At 33.9% G+C, this 20,763-nt stretch overlaps 1 long non-coding RNA gene across 3 annotated transcripts; it reads right to left on the bottom strand.

The window, feature by feature from the left end:
- Positions 1-51: 51 nt before the first annotated feature.
- On the bottom strand, positions 52-19,933 carry LOC120776523. 3 transcript variants are annotated; one of them, XR_005705430.1, is made up of 3 exons: positions 19,639-19,933; positions 16,489-16,801; positions 52-888 (listed from the first exon to the last, which is right to left on the bottom strand). It is a non-coding gene; the product is annotated as an uncharacterized LOC120776523 (long non-coding RNA). The 3 variants fall into 3 exon arrangements; XR_005705431.1 differs by having other exon boundaries at positions 19,649-19,933; XR_005705432.1 differs by having other exon boundaries at positions 16,489-16,863; positions 19,806-19,933.
- Between the last annotated feature and the right edge of the window lie 830 nt (positions 19,934-20,763).

The raw sequence follows: 20,763 nt of genomic DNA, 5'->3' as shown, positions 1-20,763 counted from the left end.
ACTCACCCGAAATTGCAGTTGTTAAATAAAGTACACATTTTCGTTTCTTTAAAATAGGTTTTATTATTTGATTACAAAGATTCTGTATTTAACAATGTCCACAAAAGACAAAGCCATGCCATTCGCAACATTGTGACATAAATGGAGCAATTCTGATTGTTGCAAGCTTATGAAAAAAATTCAAAAACCTAGAGAAATGTTGCAGCCTAGAGTATAATTTTATTGCGTTAAAATGCTTTAAAAAAATTTTTGTTGTAAATTATTTATAACTTTTAATTATTCTTATCTATTATCAATATAATTAGTACCAAAATACATTAAGTAGCAACTGCTGCTTCAAATGTCAGAGATCAATTTTATAGTAATGGTTGCTTTTTGTATGCATTTCTAATATAAAGCACTCCAAATTGAATCCCGCAATTACGAGTTAATAGACTTCGCACAGCTACAGCTCTTAGTCCTCTACAGTAATTATGTATTTCAAGTTGACTTCAAGCGGAAATTCCGCATTTTTACTAAACCACGCTGAAAAATGTTTGTACATATATAAGTACGTATGTATTACTTTCGTTGCTTTCTGTAGTTTTGTTTGCTGAAAGGATATAACGCTAGTCAACGTCTCTGCGGCTGCATATTTGTCTGTGAGTCTTTAGCATTTTCAATTGCTTGGCAACAGCGTCAGTTTGGTTTATTGTCTCCCTTTAATGGCTTGATAGTCTTACCGCATTTCGCAAAGTTTTTCGCCACGGTCGCCACGGTCAGTCGTCATCCAAATGGTGCACTTTACTATGTAATATGTTGTATAAAACACTTGCAGTTGTAACTACAGAAATATAACTAGTGTGCTGGTGAATTGGGTTGGCACGTGATGACTTGAGAAAGCGCAACCTGCAATAAAAATATAATAAAATTCAAGGTTAGATTATTTGCAAATATTTAATTCAGTCTAGAAATTATATTACTCATTTCTTAAGTTTTTTACTTTTAAAATAGGATTTACAATACTAATCAGTGGTGGATCTGGAAATTCTTTCACATTTTGCCGTTCTACAGAAAAAATTCTCCTTCCTATTTAATTTTAGTTTAGATATTACTTCGCAAATTTTTCCACGCTCTAATTTCAGATAATGCAATATAAACTGAACTCATGGATTTGTTGTTTAGTATTCCTGCTATTGCAACTTGAATTCATTGGGTCTATAGAAATTATCATTGTACACACATTCCTACACAACGAACTTATTGGCGCCGCAAAGACTGAAAAGTGCCATTTCCGGCAACTAATAGTCGCCAATGAGTCAACAACCATCATCAGTGATATCACACATATTTCTATATGTGAACGTGGGAGTGGCTTCTGTGTACGAATGACCCAGCAGGAAACGACTTTTTCTAAAATGTTCTGTTAGAAGAAGAGCATTGAAATCAGTAACTTATGGATTTAATTTCTAACTGTAATTCCTATTAAGTTCAAATAATCTGAAAGCTTGAAGTAATATCGTAAAAGTACCGTCATCATTTTTTTGCAGTGCGATACAGCATCACATTTGGAGTGATAATCCACAAGTCATTGTTAAAACGCTACTACATTCTCAAAAAGTGTGCTCGGTGAAAGGGAATCATGGGTTATATTCCTTCTAAAATGATGCCGGCCATAATATTACGCTTCAGAGTCAGAATTGAAGGCCTTTTCGTGTCTGAATTTCAGAATGTTGATGTAGACGACTTTTGGTTCCAATAAAAGAGCACTACAGGCCATAAAGCCAACGAACACTTAATTTATTGAATTTTAGAAATTTATTCGAGCCATCCGCGACATTCATATACTGTAATACTACAGGGTGGCTGATGAATTTTGCTACATTAGGAAACTCAAAAATTTTTTTTTTCAGTGTATGGAATTCATTTTTTTTATTCATATTAAAGCTCATTCAATTTTATTAAATATAGCTTAATTAGTTTTAAAAATAATGGAATTTAAATGCCTCCCCGTGCGCGCCTATACTCTCTTTGAACCGAAACTACGGACTCCAGTGCGTGATAGCGGCGGACAATCCAAATTCTTGTTTCAGTGCCCCAGTTATCCATTTTTTTTTAAGTTTAAAAGTCAATCTGCAAAATAAAAAAAAAATTAACCAGATTCATTAAATAGAAAAAAAGTTATTTAATTTTTATATTGGTAGCGGCTTTCATCAGCCACCTTATACATACTATATTCTAGCTTTGGCGCAACCGATATTTGCATTTGTTTAATCATTGAAAATTCTTTAATAATACTTTCGATACGGTTATTATCATAACCGAGTCAATAGACGTCTTTTTTAGGAAATTATGCTAATTATTCTTGAACGAATATTTAATGCAACTGATACTTGACACCAATGGCACCAAATCAAATGCTCATGCATTTTCGGCGCCTAATTTTTTGACAAGTTTGCTATTTGCTAGGAGGATGGAGTCAGGTGTGAAAGTTCACGCAAGTGAAGAAAGTTCTCTGATCGCCATTCACTTGGGAGTGGCCAGAAACGATTCTTTTACATATGGCTCAAGCAGCTCACGACTTTTCGATACTGGTTGATGTCCTCGTTAGAGTGAAGGCTGCCATCATCGGCGTTCAAAAAATGCTATGGACGGGACAAGGACAGAGACGAGTAGGTCCTTGTGGCATTTGCTACAGTGGCCATATAGAGGAGCGAACGTTTGGTGTGGGATTCGTGGTGGGAGAGAGACTCCGTCGCCGAATACTATCATTCACTCCGGTGGATGAACGTGTAGCCACAATCTGCATCAAAGCGAGGTTCTTCAACATATCGCTGATTTGCGCCCACGCCACGACGGAAGAGAAGGACGATGTGACCAAAAATGCATTTCATGAGCGCTTGAAGCGCACCTATGAGAACTGCCCATCGTCACGATGTCAAAATCATGCTTGGCGAATTTAACGCCAGGGTGGGCAAGGAAAGTATCTTTGGCGCAACAGTCGATAAATTCAGCCTCCACGAGGAAACATCTCCAAATGAGTCTGACGGTGAACGTGGGCAAGACGCAGGATAACTCTTACCAACGGGTGTTACTTCGGACTGAGTAGGCAATTGAGAAATAAAGTCTTCTCTCGACGAACAACAACCAAACCTATAAGTCACTCATTATTCCCGTCTTGCTATATGGTGCAAAGGCTTGGACGATGAAAAAAAAGTTCTGCGAAAGATTTATGGTCCTTTGAGCATTGGCCACGGCGAATATCGCATTCGATGGAACGATGAGCTGTATGAGATATATGACGACATTGACATAGTTCAGCGAATTAAAAGACAGCGTCTACGCTGGCTAGGTCATGTTGTCCGAATGGACGAAAACACTCCAGCTCTGAAAGTATTCGACGCAGTACCCGCCAGGGGAAGCTGAGGAAGATGAAAACCTCTACTCCGTTGAAAGGACCAAGTGGAGAAGAACCTGGCTTCGCTTGGAATATCCAATTGGCGCCACGTAGCGAAAAGAAGAAACAACTGGCGCGCTGTTGTTAACCCGACTATAATCGCGTAAGCGGTAAGCTATTTCATTAGAAACTTTGACCTAAGGCTTTAATATTATACCACAAAGTGACCGCTGGTATGTTCGTCAATTAAATGCGGAGTAAATAAATATAGTTTTGTAACTCAAGCTCAATTTTGCACACTTATATAAACTCACATACTTCATTCGATAATGCACGCGCCTCGGCTTATGCGAATCAAGTAATATCCCATTATTGCGTTGCCAAGGTGGTTTGATGTGGCTTAGAGTGAGGAGGCTGCCATTAAATGTCTGACCTCGCCAAAAGCACACAAATAAAACATGCCTCGGCGAAGCAAAAGTGAAGTAAAAGCGCGTAGTGGAATATAAAAGTAGTCAAAGCAATATACTCGTACACACCCATGTTCTAGTAAGACCAAAAGCATTTCACATAGAGCATAGTAGGAGGTGCTTAGATTTATTGTTTAATATAACTTTGGAAATAGGTTCGCTGAAACGTTCTTCAGCATCCATAAACAAAGCAATTGAGTTCTCTGTTAGCGCTATAAAAATCTACTTAATCAAAGGAGATTTATGTTTTACTACTTTAGAGTGTTGCAATCCTTTGACTAAAGCTATCAAGTGCTGCTTGTAGCCGACGCACTTCATTCTCTCTATATTAACAAAGCAAATGTGAAACAATTCACGCTGATAATATTCCTGCTATGTGGAAATATAAAATTTAAGAAAGTCATGCTTAACAGAAACGAGAAGAGCCTAGACTGTTGTATAAGTCGAACAGTATTACTACAGACCTCTGCACTCCCAGACCATGAAATGCATTCTGTCTACCTAATTTACCTAATACTGCAGATTGATACCAATGGATTTATGAAGAAACTCTTTGTAAAGTCTTATGAAACGCACAGAAAACATTTTTGTTTTAATAAATTTACCATTCAAAACAACAAACACTAAAAAAAAGCAAAAAGATTTAAAGCGAGAAACCACTACACAACCTGGTTTGCCGCTTTATCCTCTTGTGGTCGCCGAAAGTCCCATTGGTTTTCGTTCTCACCATGGCGACTTTGAGCGATTTATATAAGAAGGCACATGTAGCGATTTATGGCTAAAAGTAGCGCTATCTTATAGCACCGCTTCTCGCTTCCATTCTGACATTAACCTTACTATTAGTATAATACATAAACATTGCAACACTGCTTCCAAACTTTACCATCCATCTTTCCATAAACATTTGGAACCAGCCACAATTTATGATCAATGACGGCACTCAAATGCAACCATCATTCACCATTAATGTCTCGGTTAGTTGAATAATTTATTTAATAAATTTCCATAAATTTCTCTTACTAAACATTATGGGCAATAAACATAAATTCAAATCCCAGGTTATGGCTTTTACAATTTTTACATGTACCTATTTGTCATTGGTTATGTAATTTCGTTGGCCTATCTCTTGTGATACATTATTAATCATAACAACAATGTTATTGGTTAAAATGCCGGGTATAATAATATTATCAATAAAAAATGGTTTATTGATTTTAAATAATTCATCAATTTAATTTGTTTACATAATTCTGAGTCCGCTTTCAAATTAGCTAATTAGCATATTAAGCTAAATTTTATAATAGAACGACAGATGGCAATTGCCCGAATATTATTATTGTTGTATTCTTTTAAGAAAATAATATTTATGTAATGTGACAGTGGCGAACTGATAAATATGATCATATGATATCAACTGTCCGTTGTGACACGCAGAACTCCTTGTTCGCAGATCCAACATACTGTCGCATATTTATAAAGCCTAAGGTCAATTAAAGATTTATTATGCCATCTTATGTCTACTCCAGCCAATTCTCCGGGTTCGTAGAAAGTATGGCAATCTATATGCTTCAACCTTAGTCTATCGAAAGTTGGAAGCTGTTTCTGTATAACCAATTTGAATTTCGAAAGTAAGTCTTTGTGTCAAGAAAATATCGGGTATTCTTCATTTCTCACTCCCCGCTCCTCATCTCCCGCTTATATGGAAGACAGGTAAATTTATTTGCCTAGGTTGGTACAACTGTCCTTAATTTTGATGCCAAAAATTAGCGCAATCTGTTAACTAGTGTGTTTACAGCAGCTGTTTATGTCAGTCGACCTCAGAGTGTTTGTCGAATTTTAAAATTTAAATCAACGTATTTGTGTTATATTTTGGCCAAACACTCAACAAATATCATTGAGCAAGCACCGTATCCACCTGGTATGGCCCCCTGTGAGTTTTTTCTTTCTCCACACTGAAATATCCACTTCGTTCCCACGCTTCGACTCAATTGAAGACATCAAAACAACTTCGACACGAGAGCTAAAGACCATCACGGAAAGTGGCTATAAAAAATGTTTCGACGATTGGAAGAAGCATTGCCACATGTGCATCGCTTTAAATGGATGTTACTTTGAAGTCAGTAAATTAAATATTGATGATGATAAAACCATTTTCGTTTTATTTTGAAATTCTCGTTAATTCCTTCACGGGGTATCGAAGCTTTGCAACAAAAGAACAGATTTGTTTCCAATGTGTGTTTACTGAGGATTTTGTTAGTATTTAAGGGATCATCTCGCAACCGAAGTTAATGCGCTGAAAGTATAGCTTTTCGTTCCATAATTCTTTTTTGATTTTATTCCCAAAAAGCTTTTACGTCATCGGTAGATGTGGTATGGGTCAATTAGTACATTAAACTTAAAAGGACTGGTGCGATGAAACCAGTATTGGTTTCAATCATAAAGAGCAACACATTTCGAGGTTTCCAAATTTTTTAAAGAAAATTACAGAAACTTCAAATTTAATGGGAAATGTTTAATATCATTCCAAAGAACATTCTTTGAGACATATTTTTTGAAGATTATCACTTTCAAATGTTGGTTGCAGCTACGTCTCAGATGATCCGACCTGTGAGTTCAATTCTCGATGACTCGCTCGAGCATTTCGACTAGTAGCCTAGCAGTGCTTAGTACTTCATACTTATTTTTATGTGAAATACCTTACTTATAATTTCTGATCAATTACTAATACAAACGTACTTTTAAAGCAAGCATCAACATTGTTTCGAAAAATTTTACTATAATACCGTTAAAGCGCATTCAGTACTCACGTACTATTTTTGTGAAATATATGACGCTTGGAATTTAAGTTTCAAATACTAAAGTAACAGCAATGAGATCATCATTTTGAGGCCATGTCCATTAACAACTTACAGAAACAAAATAGAATAGAATAAAATCAGCTGACTATGGCATTTGCATAATTCACAGCATTGGAGCAGTCACAGCAGACTGGTGCAAAATGGTAATGATAAAGTGTCAGTCACTCGCGCATAGAAATCACAAATAATAAACTTGCTTGCGACATTGTTCTGAATCAATATACAGAAAAACAAAAGTAAATCAAAGTTTTAAAATAACCTGCGGCTCCGCGCGTCAAGCCGAACATTGACTGACAGTAACCGCTAACAATGCAACATATTTCAAAATATATGCGTTTAAGTACAAATAAGTACAACGATTTTTACTCTTTGTGATCAACCAGCTCGTACGCAGTGCATGTACATATGTGTTTACTATATACATATATTGCCGTACATAGGCGCACTTTTATTTGTAGAATTTTTATACTTGTCAAAATGTCAGAATATCTGTTCAATTTATAAAAATGTTAGAACTGTTAACCAATGAAGCATTTGCCGTCAATCAGTCCATTTCGTAAAGTATTTTTCTTCCATACAGCTAACGATTTTTCTTGTGTTTTTATTTTGTTTCGTGACATTAGTCGGGATAGATACATATATAAAGTGGGAAAATTTATCATAGTAATATAAATATATTTTATATCAAAAGCAAAAAGAAGAACAGATTTTAATAAACATAACTTATACTGACTTCGAAAAAATCTGATATTTTAACATGAGAAAGTTTGCTTAAAAATTAGGATTTTTTCGAGCCAAAGTCAAAAAAAGATTTCCTCTAGAGCTTTTCTGATTATGTGAAAACCGATTATTCCAATATCCAGTTTGTAATATTTCGTAAGAATATTAGCCGATTTATACTAATTTACTATAGTTGGTCTAATGCGACTATTGCTTATGGATACCTGGCGCCCAGTGTACTTTACAATTGATAGCGTTTAAAATTGATAGCTTCACGAAAATTGGAAATTTCATAGCTCACAAGCTACATGACAGATTTAAAATATTTATAGAGGTTATATCGGTTAATATGTTTTATATTTTAATAAAACTTTGTGGGCATATTTTCACTTCATAGACAAATAAGATTTGTTCATATTTTCCCCTCACTCCGGTATATACGCAATAAAGTGAGATTGGCGCTTCTGGTTGATTGTACTCATTTCAGAATTGGTAAATTTTGTTAATAGGCATAAGTTTCTAGTAGAAATTTTTTTTTACCTAGAAATATATCCTCGTCTTTGTTTGTTCAAAGTTTCAAGCTTATAAAATATTTGGCAGAACAGAATAACATTCACGACCATTCCGTTCAGACGTTTAGAGACCTGAAAAGCATGTTAATAGCTTTCGTTCGAGAAAACAAGAGTCTTACTTTAGAGTGAAAGTTGTCTAAAAATTGTTGATAATTCGTTTTGCTTGTATATTTCGGAAACAGCTAATCTTACATATTTCTAATTATTGTACTTTGAAATGAAAAACAGTAAAGTGTTTAGATTATTTTGTTTTTAAAATCATACATTGGTTTTTATATACTTCATATCAATACCGTTATTCGCATAAACCTTTCAAATATCAGGAATAACAGATATATAGCAACGTTTTGTCTACTCCATTACTATATTCTACGCCATATGTGTTTGTTCGATTCCTAAACACGATAGCGAAAATTTGCTAAGCGCGTTACTGTATTTTGTTTTGGTTTATATTGGGTTTTATTAATCAATACACGCATTTGTCGATTCTAATCAGAAGTCGTGGCATCATTTCCGAAATAGCGAGTCCCCAACGTGCCATTCTATTTACCTGCAGCACTTATTTTAGCATATGCTCATAAATATGCAAATAAAAAAATTATAAGGATTTTTTTTAACTAGACCTTTACGTGTGCAGGCTCGGAGTTAATTTCATCCATGACAACAGTGCCTCCAGATTTCAATTGTCAGCAAGCTCATAAATGCATTAACAAGTAATAGATAACTTTATTTATTTATATTTAATTAATAGAGCTGTGATAAAAAGACAACACATACAATAAATTTTATCATTTTCATATCATATTTCATGCAAAGCTTGCTGTTACTCTTATCTCTTTGACACCCTATACGTTATTTCAAGCCATTTTGCCTCTCATCGCTATTTTACTATTTAGCTGAAATTTCGGTTGCTATGACACTCGAGTGTTAAGTACCCAGTCATTAATGTGTTTTAGACAAGCGGCTGTAAATATGTAAGCATTATGAAAGCAAACCGAGTAATTTATACATACAAAATACGGCGATACAAATCCGATCACTGTAACACGTTTTATAAAGCATTGAATAAAGAGCAAAAAAGCGGAAGGGAGAAATCGGAATCCAAGCAATTGTATCTATTAACTTTTTTCAATCCCGTCACGAAATTTTCTTACCCTAATAAAAATTTCCTGAAAATTTTAGCCCTTAATATTAACATTAAGAACTGGACCAAGGCATGTAAAAATTTTCCATTGAAAATACACTGCAATCGTGATTTTTTATCTTTAAATTCCTATTTTTTTTATTTTATGGTATCGCCTTGACTTTAGGCGCATATCTCTCAGATTTGTTCACTCTACAAAAGTGCCCAGTGCAATAAAGGCGTAACTCACACCGGCGAGATAGTACGGCGCTCTAAACCTGATTTTTCCATGAAATTCGCATTTTTTTGTATTTATCTCGTAAATGACAAGAGCTATAGAAAAAATATACATGAGGAACTTGTAGGAAATTTTATTTGCTTCAAAAAAGGCCCGAGGCCAAACTCGCTATCATTAACATTTCTCGAGATATTCCGCTTTTTAAATAAAAAATCTATGAAAATCCCATACAGCCTTACTTAAAAAGCCGAATATCTCGAGAAGTGTTAATAATAGTGATTTTAACCTCGGACCTTATATCAATTGTATCAAGTGCACTCATATATATTTATTTATTAAATTTGACTTCACTTAAAGTGCTTAATATGTCAATGTCGCAAAGATTGATAACACAATTTAAACAGTAAAAGGATAATTACCTTTGTGATAGCTTGTACATACGAACACCACTAAAGGAGCTTAGCTTTCAACATAACATTCATAATTTTAAAGAATTAAATTGTGAAACACCCGTACTGTCTAGACAAAATGCGTTAAGAGACAAGAAAAGTTGGCGTCAAATTTACAACAACATTTGTAACAGTTGTACATATTATTTACAACAATTTAACCATATAAGTAGTAATGTTTAAACCTGCACTGCTACGCAAGAGCGTTATTATGAAAGCTTGGGGGAACTGGCATGAGACAAGGCGACTGGTGAGTCCCGTTGTTAGGGGCAACATTAACAAAATTTAAATAATTACCGTGGTTATGCAATATACTTTTGACCTGCTGATTTCATAATTAAATCAGTGTTAAAGCGAATAGTTTGCATTTAATTTATTGTCCTCTCCCTGATATCTCTTTGGTTGCGCTCTAAGTCATTGATCCGTATGACAAATTAATGCTAAGGCATTTATACATATATACCTGTTCGTGTAAGTGTTTTTGCTTTTTACCACTAATAATTCTGTTGTTATGATAGCACCGAACAGCTCGGTTCTTTGCGTCAAAATTCATTATTGTCCTCGTCTTCGCACTCTTTGGGGGTTCGTATTACAGATGGGAAAAATCGGACCATTGTCACGCTCACAAAAGTCATTAATCGATGAACTAAAATACATAGTATTACTAAAACAAAGTCACAAAAAGACGAAATAATTGGTAGATGACTCCCTAAGAACACGCATATTTTTCGGAAACGCCGATATCGGACAAATATAGCATATAGCAATATAAACCGATCCATAAAAATCAATGTTTTTATAGAAACTCTTATTTAAGAAGGCTGTATTTATTGCAACCGAAGTTATCACTGTATCTTGGTCTTTTTTTATATTCAAGTAATAGTGAGAAACCTCATCAGATTTCCTGGATCAAAACGGAAATGGAAATCTAACAGGAATATAGCGCAAAATTTCTAAAAATTTAAATTTTTAAAATCATCCTTCAAAAGATAGTTCCATAATGAAAATGTCCATGATACCTCGGTTACTTTGGTGACTAGTTGTTAACTCAACTAAGTATGTCCTTATTCTGATGCTTGCATTACAGAGTTTTTACTCATATTGCGTTGTTGTTTCCCGAGTGAATTTGTTTTATTGGTAACTGTTAGTATTGGCCATTAGTTTGTTGTACCTTAGTTGCAAAAACATGAATATGTTCATAAAATACAAATAATAGTACTAAGAAAATTTTTTCGGTAAATTAGATATATAATAGATAAAAGATGCTTCTTTCAGCCAAATTACGATTCGACGTATATAATATCTTTATTAATTCGATTTTACGATAAAAGGGAATATATATATTTTGTTTGATCGGTCACTGCGTATGACAACTAAATATGGCATATAATAATTGTCCAATCTGAACTATTTCTTCGGATAGTGATCCGTTGCTTTGGATAAAATTCTAAGCCAAATTTTGTAAGATACCTTGACAAATAAAAGAGTTTTCCATGTAACGACTTGAGTTTGATCGGCCGGTTTATCTCTCAGCTATAAGCTATAGTAGTTCGATATCGCCGGTTTCGACAAATCAGCAGCTTCTTGGGGTCAAAGTGATGTGCTAAAAATTTCAGACTAATATCCGAGTGCCTATATCGGGTAAATACAGACGAACAGATAAACGGACATAGCTAAATAAGCTTAAGCGGGTCATCACATGTGAAATTCTCTATTTTGTGATTTCTTTCCTAAAAGGAGTAAATAGAGATTTTAAGAAAGTAACTTAGGAAAACAATCGATTTTTTGAGCCCATTACATGGGATGACCCTATTAATTCGTCAAGCTGGTCATTTATTATATATACAAACTGAACGATCGGAATCAAGTGCGTAACATGCAACTTATAGTTCGACTTATTTATCAGGCCTTCAATTCTTGTAGATTGCAACAGTGAATGCCCTTTACGCCCTTTAAAATTCATTCACGTTTAATTTATAATTTATATTACCGACGCATTAAAGCAGCATCAATTTATGCACCGATTAAAAAAGCTTTCGCATGAACGCCAAAAACCACCGCACATACATTTATAATTAATTGAAATGGCTAAAAAAAAAAGAATGTTGAAAAATGACTAGCGATTATAATTTTTTTAACATACACATACTGCATATGCACATATATGAACATAAATCAAAGCGAGCGCAGCTTATCAGAGCATTTGTAGATATGTATTTATGCAAATAGTTATTACAATAAAAAATATTAGCTTGTGAAAATTTTAGTTTTCTTCAAGTAAATGCGAAATTCTGTTCAAAAGTATGGCCGTTGCTCGGTTTCAGTATATTTTCGCTATTCTTTTGTTTTATAGAAAAAGCGAGAAGCATAAATAATCGAGCAGATAACTTAAAAAAATTCACATGTCAATAAATGAATATGAAACACAGAAATTATTTATAAATAGACTTTGGCTTTTGAGTGCTTGTTGACACACCGGGTCGCGGCGCTTGGATTTAAAATGAAAGCTGTGACATACATACAGATGTGTTATTTACATTTACATATGCATGTATAATAAAACACACACTCGCAATATGTCTGTATATAGTTGCAGTGAAGTGGGTAATTAAGAACAGGTACACATTGTATTTATATGAAAAAATACAGATTGGTCCTTCTCGGTATAAAGACCAGTATACCGAGAATAAGCCTCAATGACCGGAATATAAAACTTGTACTTTGGAGTCGATTTTACTGATCAATGGTTATGATACTATAAAAAAGAAAAACGTTAATTTCGGTTACCCCGAAACTACATACAAGCACTTGATGTTGATCGGTCAGATTGTATGACAGCTATAAGCTATAGAAATCTGATCTGAATAATTTCTTAGCAGATTATAACGTTTTCTTTGGCAACAATCTGTGCCAAATTTTAGGAAGATACTTTGTCAAATACAAAAGTTTTCCATACAAGGACTGGATTTTGGCAATCAGTTTATATGACAGCTATGTGCTATAAATCTCCGATATCGGCGGTTCCGATAAATTAACAGCTTTTAAAAAGAAAAGAATATATGCAAAATTTCAGATCGATAGCTCAAAAAGGGATTAGTTTGCGTGCATACAGACAGACAGACGAACCTGGTTTAAACAACTCAGCTCATCACTCTAATAATTAAAATAAAATTTGTATGTATGTTAAACTTAACCCAAATATACTATGTCAGAAACAGAATAATCCTATAACTTGGGAACTGCACCACCACCTTCATTCAAATTTAGAAAATATTATTCTGATTGATTTCAATATCCATAACTTGTAATATTGGATATATTATGGTTTAAGACCGGAAATGTGTTCCAAGATTATGAACCAGGGGCAGATCCACGGGGGGGGTAACTGCAAAGAGTTCCTACCCCAAAAGTTCAAAATTATACATTATTTTTATTATCAACTAGCTGACCCGCAGCCGTTGTCCTGCGTGAAATTATATGTTTTGAAATGAAAAAAAGTTGAAATTATATTGGGTCGAAAATGATTTGTTTTCGATTTTTCTACATTTTTTTTTATTGTAGCGCAACTTAATAAACATGATTTTTTGATTTCTGTTCTGGTGCGTAAATATATAGAGAAGATGGGTTTCCAACTCGTCAACACACCACATATATCTGGCCGTGTGAAAAACATAGCATTTCCCGATTTCCTTGTGTCCTGTTGATTGTCAACGCAAAGCAATTTTCCCTGGAAATTGAATACGTTTGAACTGAAATGGCTGTCCTTTGTATTCGAAAACGTGCGTCATAATCAGTAGGGTTCCATTACACAGTTTCGGCGCATGAAGATTGTGAAACATAACAACATGACAGATCCAACTTTGAGACGCAAATGATGCTGGGGCATACCAAGTCTCTCCAAAGAATTTCGAAATTCCACTGGATACTTTACGGTTTTGTCTTCTTTGTCAAGACGATCGATCAATTTGTATGAGCGCAAACCTCCCGGAATTTGACTTTGAATCTTCCAGTTTAAGTCATTAACATCGGTAATTTTGGCAGCTAAAATTGCTCGTGCACTCAAGCAATTGCAGTTACGATAATTTGGCCAATGTTCGGATAAACATTCGTGATGAGTTCATCTTCCGTTGAAGTGAATTGACAAAAGGGATGTGAAATTGATATCAAACCACTGGAAGTATCAACCGAAATTTGCCCATTTCCAATTCTTAGCGAATACAATGTAAAATGTCATCGACAATGTCATTTTTTCGTATCCCATAATTAACGCGAATTTGAAGGCTGATATGTCGAAATGATCTTCGCGAAAGCTATGCGAACTTCAGTGGCATGCGAAGTAACTATCGTCTACTTCCTTCGTCTGTTTCCAGTGATTATCATGTTCCAGCAAATGCAACTGCTGGCATGCTTCTCAAAAAGTTGCACACACTGTACCATTCACAATACGCAATGACTTAAATGAAGTTGAACCGCGAGACGCACAACAGTCGGAAAACTTTCATGAATTGCAAAAGTAAATATCCTACAAAGCGCTTTATTGCAGTTCACATATCGACCCATTTGATACTGCTGATCTCATATCGTTCAAGGCCAATAACCGCTATGTTGCTTTCTTTGGTGACGTACTTGCAAACGTATTTGATCGATTTCACCAATCTGCAATATTCAACATTGACATGAGTTTTGAATGTGAATTAGACAAAAGGGGCGAATATGGTACGACCCATGTGTTGTCAACTTCGATGTGTTGTTAACGTCGATATTCACGCCTCTAAATGCTAAATGTTCTGCCATTGTCGTCTGGTGAGTGACGCCGATACAGTGAATATCCATCATTTCCCATTTCCGTTTCCGAAAGAAAAGCACATTAGTAGTGTTTCGTGCATTTATTGTCAGACATACAAACCAAAGTGGGATTGTAAGGTTTGCAAGGTCCATGAACCATATTGGTTTTCACCACTTCGTATAATTCTGGATCTATCTCTGAATCAGGAATTTCCGCTGAAATGATTTCATCAATTTGATCTGGTGTAATCACCATCCGCATCCAAAGAAGAATGTGTGCGTGCGGCAAACCTCTTTTTTGCTACTCAACAGAACACATTCAGCATCTAACAACATCATATATACCATAGGTTGCTTCAAGATAAAGACCATCAAACATCGCAGCTATTGTTTAAAAAGTCGTGCTGTGATATCGTTACGATCGCTAGCTGATTGACCGCGATCCATAATTCCGCACGTATGTATGTCATCGCATTTTGGGAGTACTTCTTGCCTTTCCTTGGGCTGCCATACGTTGATGGCAAAAAGAACGCCGACCAATATTAGCGCGACCTCTTCGTGGCTTCGTAACAAATTTCAATCTGTAATTGATCACATCGTCTCAAACATACATAAAGTTTTCACTGAATAATTTTCAATAATTTTTCCTTTGGATAGCCGGAATAAAAAAGCAAGCGACCCCAATTGAACAATTCAAATAATTTACAAATCAAAATATTGAAAAACAAAACAAACAAAAATTGAAAAAAATGCGTATGGAAAATGTTACTTTTTTGGAATTGTCCAATTTTCCGACTTCTCCTCATGAAAAGTATAAGGTATTTTGTTTCTAAACCCTTCCCGATCCACAACAAACAACCTTTAAAAATTTCATCAAGATTGGTTCGACCGTTCTCTTAGTGTTACTAATAAACAAACATTCATTTTTATATAACGTTTGTATGGGGGAAAAGAAAAGGGCTGTTTTTAGGGGTCTTCCGGCAATTATTCAAATTTTTCTCGCCGTAAAAACCATCTTTGAGCCTCAGTGAACATTAAGAAAAAAGAATTGGCCAAATTGGTTCAGGCGTTATTGAGTTATCAGCGTACATATATTTTGACGATTCATTTTTATTTATATACATACATACATAGATAGATAGATAGATGGCATTCTGCGAAGAAAAGTATTTGAGTTGTAAGTAAAAAGTTTTATAGTTACACTCGAATGTTTTTCGTCGGCTTTGATAAACATGCCATACATATTAACGTAGATATTACTGGAACACATTTTTTTGTCAGATTCTTGTTGAATGAAATTGGAAAAATATTTTCTCTTATGACTTGACTGAAGATGACTGATTGATTGAAATGAGAGAAAGGCATAAGTAACACAAAAAACAAAAGGAAATGCCGAAACGAAATAGACTCGCTCTCTATGTCCTCTATAACCAATTAGATTTTGGAGGATATGGCAACAAATCATTCTGCTAATATTATACTTGAATATTATATTGAAGTATGGACGTGAGGCACTCAAAACTATGTAAATATCAGCATTACAAGCTGAGTCGATTTAGAAATGTTCATCTGTCTGACCGTCTGTATATACTCGAACTAGTCCCTCCGTTTATGAAAAATCGATCTGAAATTTTGCATTCGTCCTTTTCTAAACAGAAACATAAGTTCTTTCGAAATGACAGCATAAGCTGCTCAATGACATGCAATTTGCCGGCAAAACAATATGGTGCTGCCACTGAACACACTAGCAAACCAATGACGATGAGATGATGGTATGAAAGAGAAAAAATATGGCGGAAAGTATTGCGTTTCGAATACAGTAAAAAATGAATGTCCGCAAGTTGCTAAGATCTGCAGTACTAATATATGCAGCACTTGAGGTGGTATTTATTACGCCTACCTTGCAATTATTTCACGCCTCTCGAACACAATAGCAGTCTCACAGCGCCATTAGAACAACATGAAATCAAGCAGGATGCCGATTAATGTCTCAAGGGAAATCATTAGCACTTAACAGTTATTCACCGTTCTTGTGTTTTTTCTTTATTTCTGCTTTCCACGCGCGTTTTTTCATTGTAGTTTTTTTGGCTTGGGAAACCCAATCACTAAAATATCTATTTGTGTGCTGCTTTTAGCACACTTTCTTAAATGTAGGTATGTTTGTATATGCAAGTGTACAAATGCTTTTCTTTAGCACTTTTCTACACCGTTCACTGTGAGCCGAATAAAATTATAAATATATCGTATGTATGTATATACACATTTATATTTTTACCTAAATTATATAGAACATTAGAAATTATATGGAAGGCATAATGCATGTATATAATAAAAAATTATACACATTCGCTCTGATTTTTTATTTGTTTCGATAATTTTTTTAGTATTTCGTTTATATATATTTTGTTTTGGTTTTCGGTGCAAAAGTTTTGAACTAATAATCACAGACACATTTTTTTGCGTAATATACAAGATAGAGATGTGGTGCTTGATAAACACATTTTTTTGACGTTGTGTGTTTGCTTCTATGTATATATACATATGTATATTGACAAATATTTACATTGATCAATTCTTTTTATGTTTAATTGTATCGCACACTCATGCAGTTATGTACTCTTGAATAAATATGAGTGTATTAACTCAACACTTTTTCATTAATATAAATTTTTTTTTATTTTTTTTTTCGAAATATAAAAAATTATGTTAATAAAGATTTTTCGAATTTTTAATTTCCGATCTTAAGAACTTTTTTATTTAAAATATTTTTTAAATTTTTTGTATATTATTTTGAAGTAACATTATGCACTTGTGTCTAAATTTTATTTTCGAAATTAAAATATTGTGCTAATAATATTTTTTGAGTTTTTAACATTTTAGTTAAGATATTTTTAATTTTTGTTTTGTATTATTTTTTGGCATTATTACACATGTGTCTATTTTTTCGAATTTCAAAAAAATGTGTTAACATTTTTTTCGAATTTTGAACTTAAAATATGATATATTTTTATTTTCGATATTCTTTTAATTTTGTTTGTAATATTTTTTAGTATTATTATATATTTGCGGTAAATTTTTTTTCGAAATTTAAAAAATTTTGCTAACAAAATTCTTTTGAACTTTTAAATTATAATAGGAAGAATTTTTATTTAAAATATTTTTTAATTTAAAGTATTATTTTTTAGTTTTATTGTACACTTGTGGCTAATTTTTTTCGAAATTCAAAAAATTGTGTTAAAAAAGTTTCGAAGTTTCAACTTAAAATACGAAATATTTATATTTTAGATATTTTATAATAGTTTTTTCATATTTTTTTTGTATTTTACACACTTGCATAGAAACACTTTAACTTTTAATATATACAAGATGGGTTTCAAAGTAAGCAGGACTTTAAAAAAAAAACAGAAAACATGTTTTCTTTGGCAAAATCAATTTATTTTATTCAAAATAATCTCCTTCTGCTTCAATATAGCTTTTTGCACGGTCCAAAAGCATGTCGAACGAGTGTTCTAGCTCAGTATGCCGATGCAAGCCTTTTAAATGGCCTCTACGTCTGCATAACGATTTCCTTTCATGGTCGAATGCATTTTTCCGAAAAGGAAGACGTCGGGAAGAAGAATACGGGAAGTTGTTAATGGTTAAAATGTGATTTTTTGTCAAATAATCGGTCACAAGCGTCGATCGTTGAGACGGATTTTGAGCAATTTTTGATCGTCAGTCAATTTGTGCGGAACAAACCATACACACACCTTCCATAAGCCCAAATGTTCAGTGAAAACGCGATAAATCGATGTTTCGGAAATGTTCAATTCCATTTCGATGAATTTCAATGATGATTTCGGCTGATTTTTGATGAGTTCACGCACAGTTTCGATGTACAGAATTTCCGGTGTTGCGGATTTTGAGTGGCCCACATGTCGATCGTCATTTATGTCCTCACGACCACTTTGAAAACGTTGAAGCCACTCGTGCACTCTGCTACCGGATAGGCAATCACCGCCGTAAACTTGTTTCATCAATAAAAAACATTTCGGTAAAAGTTTTACCAATTTTAAAACAAATTTGAATGTTGGCTCTTTGTTCGAAGCTCATTTTCGCACCGATAACACAAACATACTGACGCTTAAAACGCAATAACTTCACTTCCAATCAATGAAATGTTATAAAATTCTCACTGGATAATCGATAAAGATAGCAAATTCTTACGCACCAGTCGACATATAGATAGCACAATCGGGGGCACTAGATTCCCAGAGTCCTGTTTACTTTGGAACGCACCTTGTATGGAACATATGTATGTTTATTTGCAGATACTATGTATAAAATTGCAAGTGTATCTGTACGCATGAGATTTAATTTAATTTGAGTTTCTGCCGCTGCTTAAAATTATTATGTCTTATTTCAGGTTTATTGTTGTCTTATTTACGCCGCATGACATTTCACATTTTTATTTTTTTCAGCATTTGTCAGCGATAATTTTATGTGTATATGTAAGCATGCTGGTGTGTGTGAGCACATATTCCTACAAAAATATTTATCCACTTATATGCACGAAACAATGCGACACACATACATATGTACATACATAGTATGTATGTACGTATGTAGCTTTTATCTTTTTAATTAACTCACTCAATGCTATGAACGCAAGATTATACTGTATTATTTTATATTAAAATAAATATAGATCAAAATTCCGCAGACTATAGCGTGTTTTTTGTTTTTTTTTGCTTTATAGGAACCTTATGGCAACTTTTAAAGAAGTTTTAATAATAATAATTTTCACAAAAGTATTTTAGCAGAAAGCCAAAAAATTGAAGTGTAAATTTAAATACATTCAAGTTTACTGTAAACAATTTTCCATGATCTATTTGCGAGCAAGCAACCGCTAAACACCTTTGCAACAATATCAAAATCACAACATACTATATTATTCATTAAACAAAAACAAAGATAATGAGTGCCGTTGACTTAAGCACAAAATAATTATGGTAAGCTTGTCACCAGCTCGGTATTTCCACATTACAAAAAACAATAACAGCTTGCTCACCGCGACGCACCACTCAATTTTGTTTTATTTCGTTTAATTTTTACGATTTTATCTTATATACGAGTCTGTTCGAAATGTCACAGCACTGTAAAAGCACAAGCGAACGCGGACTGTAAACGCGAGTCACAAAAATATAATTAATTTCTTTGTAGCCTTTCGCACATTACCGCTCGCACTCTGCTCGTTGACGCTTTTCCGTTTCGTTTTTCACTTTTTGTGCTTTTTTTTTAGATTTCCGAATAAAATGTGGCGTCCGAATTCGCTTTTCACACAGTTCGCAAACGAACTGACGCTGTCGGAGGTTGGAAGCCAACTGATGACAAATACAAATTCGAAGATCCTTAACCACCGGCATTTAGCTACGAATGTGTGTTATTTGCTCGAATATTGTTGGAGCACAGCGCAACCGCAATAGAGGTTTCATGGGGAGCTAGAAATTAGGCGCGAGTGCGAGCGTGTTTTCGAACAAGCATTTCGCATTCGAATAAAGAATTTTTGTTAATGAATGAAGAAATATATAACGAATACCTTTTTTGTTGTAGATATATGGTAACATAAGAAGAAGAATAAAGTCCAAGAAAATAAAACGGGAAATGCGTTTATATTTCATAATAAAATAGTTATAAGCTTTTAAACATAAATAAAAGGTATTTTTAAAAAGCACCTAGAAAACATTGAAATCATGAGAAATTGTATGCCGCCCTTCTATCCCAATTTAAAATTGTTTTTATTACACTCTTACGAAATTTATGAGAAGATTTTTTTAAAGTATTAATACTTACATATTCTTTTAAATTTGATATTCCTATCTTGCCTAATCTTATGCTGAGCTTGAATCCGTGTGACTTTTTCCTATTTAGAACTTTAAAGGGTCATCCAAAGCGAGTTTTGAAATGTTTCGACGATTGGAAGAAGCCATGGCATAAGTACATCATATTTATTTTAGTTATTTTATTTATATTATATGTATATTTATACTATTTATTTTGAATAACATTAATACCGATAAATTCATTTTTTTTTTTTCGGAAAACGAAAATTCCCGGCAGTTCTTGAACACATCTCGTATGCAGTTGGCCAGCCATTCTAAACATGTACATATGTATATTGTAGAATGAATCTCCT

The sequence above is a fragment of the Bactrocera tryoni genome, chromosome 5 (assembly GCF_016617805.1).
Source record: "Bactrocera tryoni isolate S06 chromosome 5, CSIRO_BtryS06_freeze2, whole genome shotgun sequence".
Classification (NCBI taxonomy): Eukaryota; Metazoa; Arthropoda; class Insecta; order Diptera; family Tephritidae; genus Bactrocera; species Bactrocera tryoni.
Note: the sequence above shows the minus strand (reverse complement) of the source record. Positions and strands in the feature narration are given on the sequence as shown.